Below are 8475 nucleotides of genomic sequence, written 5' to 3' on the forward strand. Positions count from 1 at the left end.
ATGATGATCTCTCTTCACAAAAAGCCTTTCTAGCTGACATAGCCAGACAACCATGTCATTCTTACTCTCAAAAAACCCAGAGTTCTAAGCTCTTAAAATCAAAGGCAATCTCGTCTCATATTTCCCCTCAGCTAGACCCCAATGCCTTTCCAGGCTGCATATTTGTGCCTGTTGCTATTTTTGCTTGCTTTTAATGTGTTGCATTTGATTTTATGTTTCCACATTCATCCTGGCCACCTGATCAATGTGTTAAAAAGTAGAAAACTTGAGGTGACACACTCCAGCAGAAAGCCAGGCTTGTTGATGTGAAGAACATTTCTGTGCTCTGTGGTTTCTGGCATGAAGACTCTTTGTGGTAGCTGTAAATTTGGGTGGTCAATCAGGCCACTTATTGCTTTTGAGGTCTCTGCAGCACCTACAGAACTGCCTGCCTTCTCACTTACTCTCTCTTTAGTATGAATCTGACATGCTGGGTGCTAAAGACCTGACTCAGCAGCTATCAATCATTTTATTTCCTTTACTTTTTATAATGTTAAATATATATTTATATATATAAAAAATAGCTCATGTTTCCACCTTTTATTTTACATCTTGAGGTCAATACTACACTTATTGGATGAGCACATTGCAGAGCTTGTTTTTGTCTTTCAGTGTTATTTTTATATGCCCCTTTTGAACTCAGGGGACATTTTTGTCCTTGTTCCAATGATGTTTAGTAACCTTTTAACCAAGGTTTCAGTGAATGTGCCACTATACGCTTAGGCACATGCCATCCTTGTGAAATGAGGAGAGTGTGATGAGGTTAGAGAGGCTACAGGTCATGATAGAAATCAGGATTTGAGGTGGATCTCACATGTGTAATGGCACAGTCTGAAAGCTGGACAGAATCATAGACAGGTGAAGAGAAACAGAGCAAACTAGAGCATAAGACCATCAGGTTCACAGAACTTCAGATGGGTAGCAATTAAATCCTATAATCCTACTAGCTGAATATTACCTCTGTTGGCTGAACAGATGCTGACAGAGTGGACTCAGAGGTTTCTGTAGCGGCTTGTGCTTGTGATTGTACATGAGGCTATAGACAATGTGCTTTCTGTGTAACTAGATAAATTTAGAATTATGCAGCTTCTTTCCCAGTCTTGAGGGTTTAAGCAGGCAAATAGTAAGAAGGTAAATAAAGTGACAGACTGAATTGTGAACAGGGACTCAGAAACAGCTACAGTTCCTAACAGACTCAAGAGCACTCAGACCTCTGCTGATGTCTTCTCTCTTCTGGGCAAGGGTGAGATGAACCCCACAGGGAGAGAAACATTTCTTTAAAGTGCCATGGTCATATTTACTAAAGTCATCTCATACCAAGCAAAAAAGTTTACATTGCTTCCTGATCTGAGCAGCGTAATTCCCAGCCAGGTGGGCCTGCCAAACACAGGCATAAAATGTGCCACCTGTGGCTGGAAGCGTGGGTGAGATGTGGTTGAACATGCAACAGGGAGAGGGACAAAGGACCTCTTTATTTTCACTGTAGCAGTCTCAGAGAGAGGAAGCGATTCCTCATACTTGATGCTGATGAGGGGATGCCAAATGCTGCAGTGACATGTGGCAGCCAGCTAACTTGCTGAGGGTTTGTTCCTCTTGTGCAGCTTGGCTCAGCTTTGAGCAGCAAGAAGAAACAGTGACACCATTTCCCAGAAGTTTAGCTGACAATGGCAGCAATTGCAAATGCTTTGCATTTTGTTACATTTTGCTAATAAAACAGGGGTTAGGTCTCTTCTGTCTGTTGGGATATAAATATCTTAATTAGATCTTTGAACAAGGAAAAGAAAAAATCTAAAAGCCATGAAGATATTTTATTATTTCTTTTTTATTTTTAGTATTGGAAGTATAACTCAAGTAATCCTGGCACCAGGATGTATAATCCACTTACCAGGGCAAAGAGGGCTCTGAAGCTGCACCACAAATGCATTATTTGATAACAGTAATGAAAAAGACAGCAATCTATATCTGCAAATAGCATTAGAGATGACTTGGTTTGAGGACCAAAGCAAGCTGATGCTGAATTTATATGGCTTACATCTCAAACATTTGAGATCAGTGTTTTCTTTCCTCCACTGTTTTGTTTCATTCTCCCTTACTTTTTTAATTTTAATAACTTAACCCTCTGCTGGGGTCAGCTCTTAGTCCTATAATGAAAGCAATTTAGTCAGGGAAGGTTGTAGAGTGAAATGGACCTGCCTTGTCTCATGGGCTGAGTGGGATCAGCCAGCTGATTATTGCTCACCCTGCCCTGCAGGCCTTGGTTTGGTGCTGCACCTCTGCATGGTGCACGTGCTTTGAGATGCTCACATCACATATCCGTTCCTGCCGTATCCACTGCTGAGCTGGGGATGGTAAAGCTACGGAGGCAGATGGCAGAGACCTCATTCCTCTAAGTACCAGACAGGATCTTTTCCAATACAGATGTCCCATATAATCTTTCTCCATCCCATCTCGCACTGTTCATCATGTGGCTCCTAAAGGGAGCCTCCTAAAGGAAGGAAGAGCATGTTGGAGGAAATACAGGATCTGGAGCAAACAGACATAGATAAAGAAGCATCAGAAATACTCTTGTGATGCTGCATAGTAGTCCTCTGGACAGTCTACAGCTGTGGGAGTAGGAAATGCTGCTTGAGTACAAGATATAAGCCGATTTCCTTACGTGAGTTTCTCCAACTCTTTGTGTGACAGTCTGCTGTCACAACCTCCTATTCCAGAAAGTTCCAAAAATTCCTTTCCCCTCAGTATAGAAGCAGTTTCTTTCTCTCCTGTTTCTGTTTTAAACCATCTCCTTGGATCCAGTATTGCAGGATTCTGTGAGCTGTGCTTCTACTTTAAACTCATGCTCCTCTTGGCTGCTTTTGTATGTGTCTGTCTCATACCCTTCAGTTTAGTCCCAGGCTAAAAGTTCCCCCAGCTTTTACTGTTCTTGAAAGCAACTTCACCTCCACAGTCATTTAAATTGCTCTTTCCTTCCATTCTCTGTCTCTAGCATGTCTTTCTTGTAGATAGGAGGGACAAGACAGGCACACTCTGCTCAAAATGCAGGTGAATTAAATTTTCCGAAGGGCAAGATTTTCCAGCATTTTGATGGACATGCTGAATAAAACTGGTGCCAGCACTAGTCTCTGGAGGATATTCCATTAAGTCCTATCAGGTAAATGGGGCAGTATGCAGCTTTGCAAAACCATACTGGGTATTTCTCAATATACTCTGTTTACCCCTGTGCTCTGAGATTTTTGTTTTGACTGTATGCTTATGTCATACACTCAGGAATGCAAGTCATCCCTTTTTTGGTAGTTCCAGCAGCCACCTGACACCCTTGCTGTTTGCAATGACAGTTTATGCACCTCAGGCAGCAGATCTGCAGGTTCACACCTGTGCTCCCACTCAGCCCTCCAGTGACTACCATCTGGTCACAGGAACTTGTTCATATCTGATTAACCATGGAGCTAGACATTTGTCAGATTTTCAGACTCCTGGTACTGTTACAGACTGGCACTTGCAAATTTTGCCCTTGCTCTGTCTCCTAACACATACCAAGTATCTGGAATTGCAGGTGACCAACTTTTGAGTACCACTATGCTCTCTATTTTTCTATGGACCCTTTCGTAGACATATTGAGTATTACATACCTTGTAGGCCATGCCAGTCTGAACAAGGTGCTTTTTCCCAGCTCAGAGCTGACACACTCCTCTAGAACTTTTTCTCTTTCCAGTGCCAGCAGACAAGTTCCACTATGAAGAGTGGAATCCAATATTTTCTCCAAGGGTTCCTTTTCTGCAGAAGGTCTTCCCAATTCCGTACCTCCTATTAGTTACACCGTCCCCTACAACATTCACAATTCCAGGGTTTGAATTTCTTCCCTGGCTTCTCAGCCTCACACAAGAGGAATTTCAGATAGTGCTACCAGACAGATCACAGCTTCCAGTCTCTAGTTTCAGCACTGAAACAATAAAGTTCATCTCCCAAGGCAGAAGTAGCTTAGGGAAACACCAATTCACAGGCAAGGTCCACTGCAGTGCTGCTGAAGGGTCTGTCTTATAATGAATGGGACTTAGTGATGGCTCAGATACCCAGAAACCTCCTGATAATTCTTGATTTGTCCCTGATAACGAAAGTCCAGCCTCACAGATACTCTTTCTACTCAGTGTTCTGCACCATCAAGCAGTTTTCCTGGATTTCTTGAGCATGTTCTAAGCCATGGTGTCTGAAATATTTGTGATAGTAGCTGGAAAGCTACTTCAGGCTTCTCTTGCACTGTGTGAATGCTCCCAGAAGAATGGCTTCTGGACTCTTTAGCTCCACAGCTCTTTAACATCATGGACCATTTTAACGGGATTGCTAGCGAAGCTTAGGAGAACAGACGTGATCTGAATGGGCTCAGATAGTGGAGCAAGACTTAGCTCAGTTTCTGTTTTAAAGAACACATGACGCTGGCAGGGTCATCAAGGCTCTTGAAAAATACCAGTATTGCGGAAGGGTCCAAAGGAGATCGCAACACACCAAAGTGGTGTTCAGGCAAATCCCAACTTTATTCAAATTAGACAACATTTATAACCTTAGATAACCCCGCCCTGGGCATAGCACATCTGACTCCATTGGCTAAGGTAAGAGACATGTACTTATAAGGTAAAGTCCAAAGCTTCTTCCAGGTGAGATTGTTGGGCTTGTTGTTGTTTGCCCTCTGAGGGAGGTGTCACGTGGTTCCTCTAGACCCACCGGAATTAGTGGGTGGCAACATACCAGGTTTGAAAGGAGGTAGTTTTAAAAAGAACACACCTAAATACCAAGCCTGTCACTTGTAATTATTTTTGTGAGTTCTTCCTTACACTCTCACAATAACCTACAGAAGGAAACTGCATCTCCAGAAAGCTGGCTAAGCTGTGCATGCTGCACAGTATAGCTAAGGAGCCCCAGGGGTTATGGAGAACAAACTCCTTCAGCAGGGTAGTGACATGGGGACACAGGAGAGTTTGCATGAACAGAAGAAGGGGAGATCTTGGAAAAACAGGGGAAAAGTGTACCCCTAGGAGAGCAAGGCAACTGCCTCAGTAGTTCTTGTCTGCTGATGACACTGATCTGCTTTATCTTTGCACCTTGTGAAGGTACTGGCTCAGGAAAGGAGTAGAGAACTTTGTGCTTAATATAATATACAGCTGTATTGCTTTTACTTTATTTCTGCTCTGTTTTAGTTTTTCCTGGTTTGTTGATGGAAAGCTTATTTGGTTCTTTTCTTTTGCTAAATTGAAACCAGGTTTTCCTGATAAGCAGCTGCAGAGTATATTGCATGCAGGAAGGCTGCATGTGGTTCCACATAGTCTTGTAGGAGACACAAACTGTTCCAGCACTGACTGTGGAGTTACAGAGCTACAAGCTAGAAGTCATCAGAGAGGTAGAGGACAGTTGGAGGCCCTAACATGACCAACTAGACAAGTGCAAATCAGCTAGAACAAGAAGTATCATTTACTTGCCCAAGAAGACAGTAAGCAAGTTCTAAGATGCTACTGATGACAAAGAAGCCATCTGGTAGTTTATTGGTCATGCTCAAAATATATATCCATACACACTAGAAAAGCAATGATTGGTCTCTACAGCATCCAGGTTGTAGCAGTTTGTGAAGGTAGGGCATGCAGCAGAGTGTGGTTACTCTACTGTCTCCAGAGCTCAGCTAGTGTGATTGCTCTTTTGGGAGGAGCTCAGGTGTGGTGTCCATTCATCAGGGAGCCAAGTCACCTACACTCACCAAAAAGGTTGTAGTGACCCAGACAGCACTTCCAAAAAAACCCACAGCTGTCCAGGCTTCAGGCTGTAGGGAATGCCTAAACCTTTCACTGGATCATAACAGAGAGAGCAGTTGCATCAGATGTGACCTGCTCAGTCTGGTAGCAGAACCGTGGGATGAAGTAGAAGGGTTAAGGGGTATTAGAGAACCAGAAAGGGCAACAGACTGAGAGAACCAAGCTCTGGCCTCCATGAGACAGGAGCAGCCACCAGAAATAATTCAATATCAAGGGAATCAAGAAGGTAGCAGTTGTAACAAAAGAATGGAGTTCATGTTCAGGGTGATAAGTAAAATCATTCTTCACCCACCTCACTTCCCCAGGTGCCTCTGCACTAAAGGTATGAGGCTTTGTATGTGCAAGACCAGCCAAAAGATGAAAAGGATGATGGTCTGGTTACACTAGAGCTGTCACCACAATCAGAAAAGTCAACACCTCCATATTACAACCACTTCCAAGAGGAAGAAAAGATGGGTTATAGCCATAGGCAATTTGCTTCTAAGGGAAACAGAGGACCCAATATGCTAACTGGGCCCATAGGGAAGGTCCACTGCCTCTCTGGGGCCTGAGTTAAGGACATCAGCAGGAAACTTCTTAGCTGATCTTCAATGTAGCAGCAACACACAGTCCAAGGGCTATTGGAAAGGACTTTCAGGGTCTTGGGACACTTAGTAAGGGAATCTGGGACAAAAAGTAAACTCTTCTCCACACTTACAGTTGAAGGCAGCAACATTGAGTCTATTAATACATGGTTTCATAGCTGGTGTCACTGACAAAATCTTGAGGGTTTTGACAATCATGTGCCTATGCAGCACTGGGTGTGCTGGCATTGGATAGGACTCATCTTTCTCAGTGAAGGAAGAGAGCCTTTGCTTAGCAACTTTCAGGGGTCATTTGTCCCTGACAAGCTGTGGCAGGAGATGCAAAGGTTAGAAGGACATGGTGCTAGTGAGAACACTCTGCCAGTAACTCCAAAATTTGCTAGTCATGCTGGAGCACATTTGCAGTCTTCCAGAGATGAGCCAGGCATTCCTGAGGTAACAGAAGCCAACAGGGAAACACCAGAGAAATATCTCAAAGGAATTAAGGAGTGCTGCTCTGATAGTCCTGCTGAGGTGCCTTTACACCAATGTATGCAGCATGGGCAAAAACAGCAGGAGCTGGAAGGCACTGTGCTACTAAAAAGTTATGACCTTGTTTCCATCACTGAAATTTTGTGGGATGAATCCCAAGACTGGAGTGTGACTATCAATGGCTACAGGCTGTTCAGAAGAAACATGGAAGGAAGGAAGGAAAGTCGAAGTCATTGCCCTCTGTTGGAGGAGACCCAGGGTTTATACAGTGGCAAAAATACTACAAGAGATGGATAGACGAGGACGCCGAAGTCCAGGAACCTGGCTCCCCGAATATGGAAACTCTGCAAGAGATTAATAAGGACTCTAATGTTCACACCCTATATTGATGCTTCCCCAGCTTGAATGTTATACACCCCAATGTGTCTACCCTGGTTGTTTTTCCCTTGGTAGTTCCTTGTCCGGGTTTCCTCTTCCCACAAAACTCTCCGGGTCGCAGCCCCCTGTCCTGGCCCGACCCGGCCATGGGGGCAGTTGCCGGCGGGGCCGCCCACGAGGCGCTGCTGGAGCCCGGGCGGGGGCTGTCCCTGCCTCGAAGTGCCTGAAGCCCTACGGTAGAATTTCCCCGCCCATCTCATTCTCCCATTGGTCCTTTTGCCGCTCCTCCCCTCCCTCCTTCCCTTAGTTCGCATGTACCCAATGAACTGTGTTACTCCGCCCCATCTCCGCCCCTCTTCCCTGCCTACATCCGGGGAATTCTCATGCTCTCCTCAAAAGCTAGCGCGCGGCAATAAACTTGGCTTTTCCTCGTGGACTCCTGGCAAGTGCAGGCTTGTTCCGTTTGGGACGGTCACCGGGCCGGGGGCGGGAGGAGCCGACCCTCGCTTCTAAGGGGCCTGATCCTAGGGAGCCCTGCTTGTCGCTTTCCTAGCCTGGCTCCTGGAAGCGGAAACCTCTCCACCGTATCGGTGGGCTATTTTTAATCATCTGATAATTGGCGCCCAACGTGGGGCTGGTATCCACTACGCCGAAGCAGCATAAGCTGCGGGACGGGTGAGTCCCTCAGTCATCAGTGGACCTCGGAGGAAGCGATCGGGCAGAGCACCTCAGCATTTCTTCAGCTATCGGCTGGCAATCCCTTGTTGTTTCGACGTGGGACCAAAGGACTGACCCTCAGCCTACCTTTACCCTGGGTAGGTAGCCCTCCGAGCAGACCCTGCTCCCTATCACCCTTATTTCATTTATTAAAAATGGGGAAAATTCTCTCCGAAAGCCCCCACGGTCCCGATCCAGCCACTGCATGCGCTCCCCGGGGTCCCGGGCCTCCTCATCTTCGTCCACCCAGCGTTTGTAATATATCTGCCATTTGGTGAATTCCTCATCAGTCTGGTCTCCTCCGACAGCCCTCTACTTGAAGAGGTAGATTAGAGTGTGAAGAGTTGTCTATAAAGAACAGCCACAAACAGGTTGAAAGGTGGTGGATAAGAATCAGAGATGTAAGCAACAGAGGAACCTCATGGCTGGTATCACTACAGGCTGCCTGATCAAGGAGAGCCTATAGAGGAAACTTTCTTGCTCCAGCTACA

This window comes from Pithys albifrons, chromosome Z (genome assembly GCF_047495875.1).
Source record: "Pithys albifrons albifrons isolate INPA30051 chromosome Z, PitAlb_v1, whole genome shotgun sequence".
Lineage (NCBI taxonomy): Eukaryota > Metazoa > Chordata > Aves > Passeriformes > Thamnophilidae > Pithys > Pithys albifrons.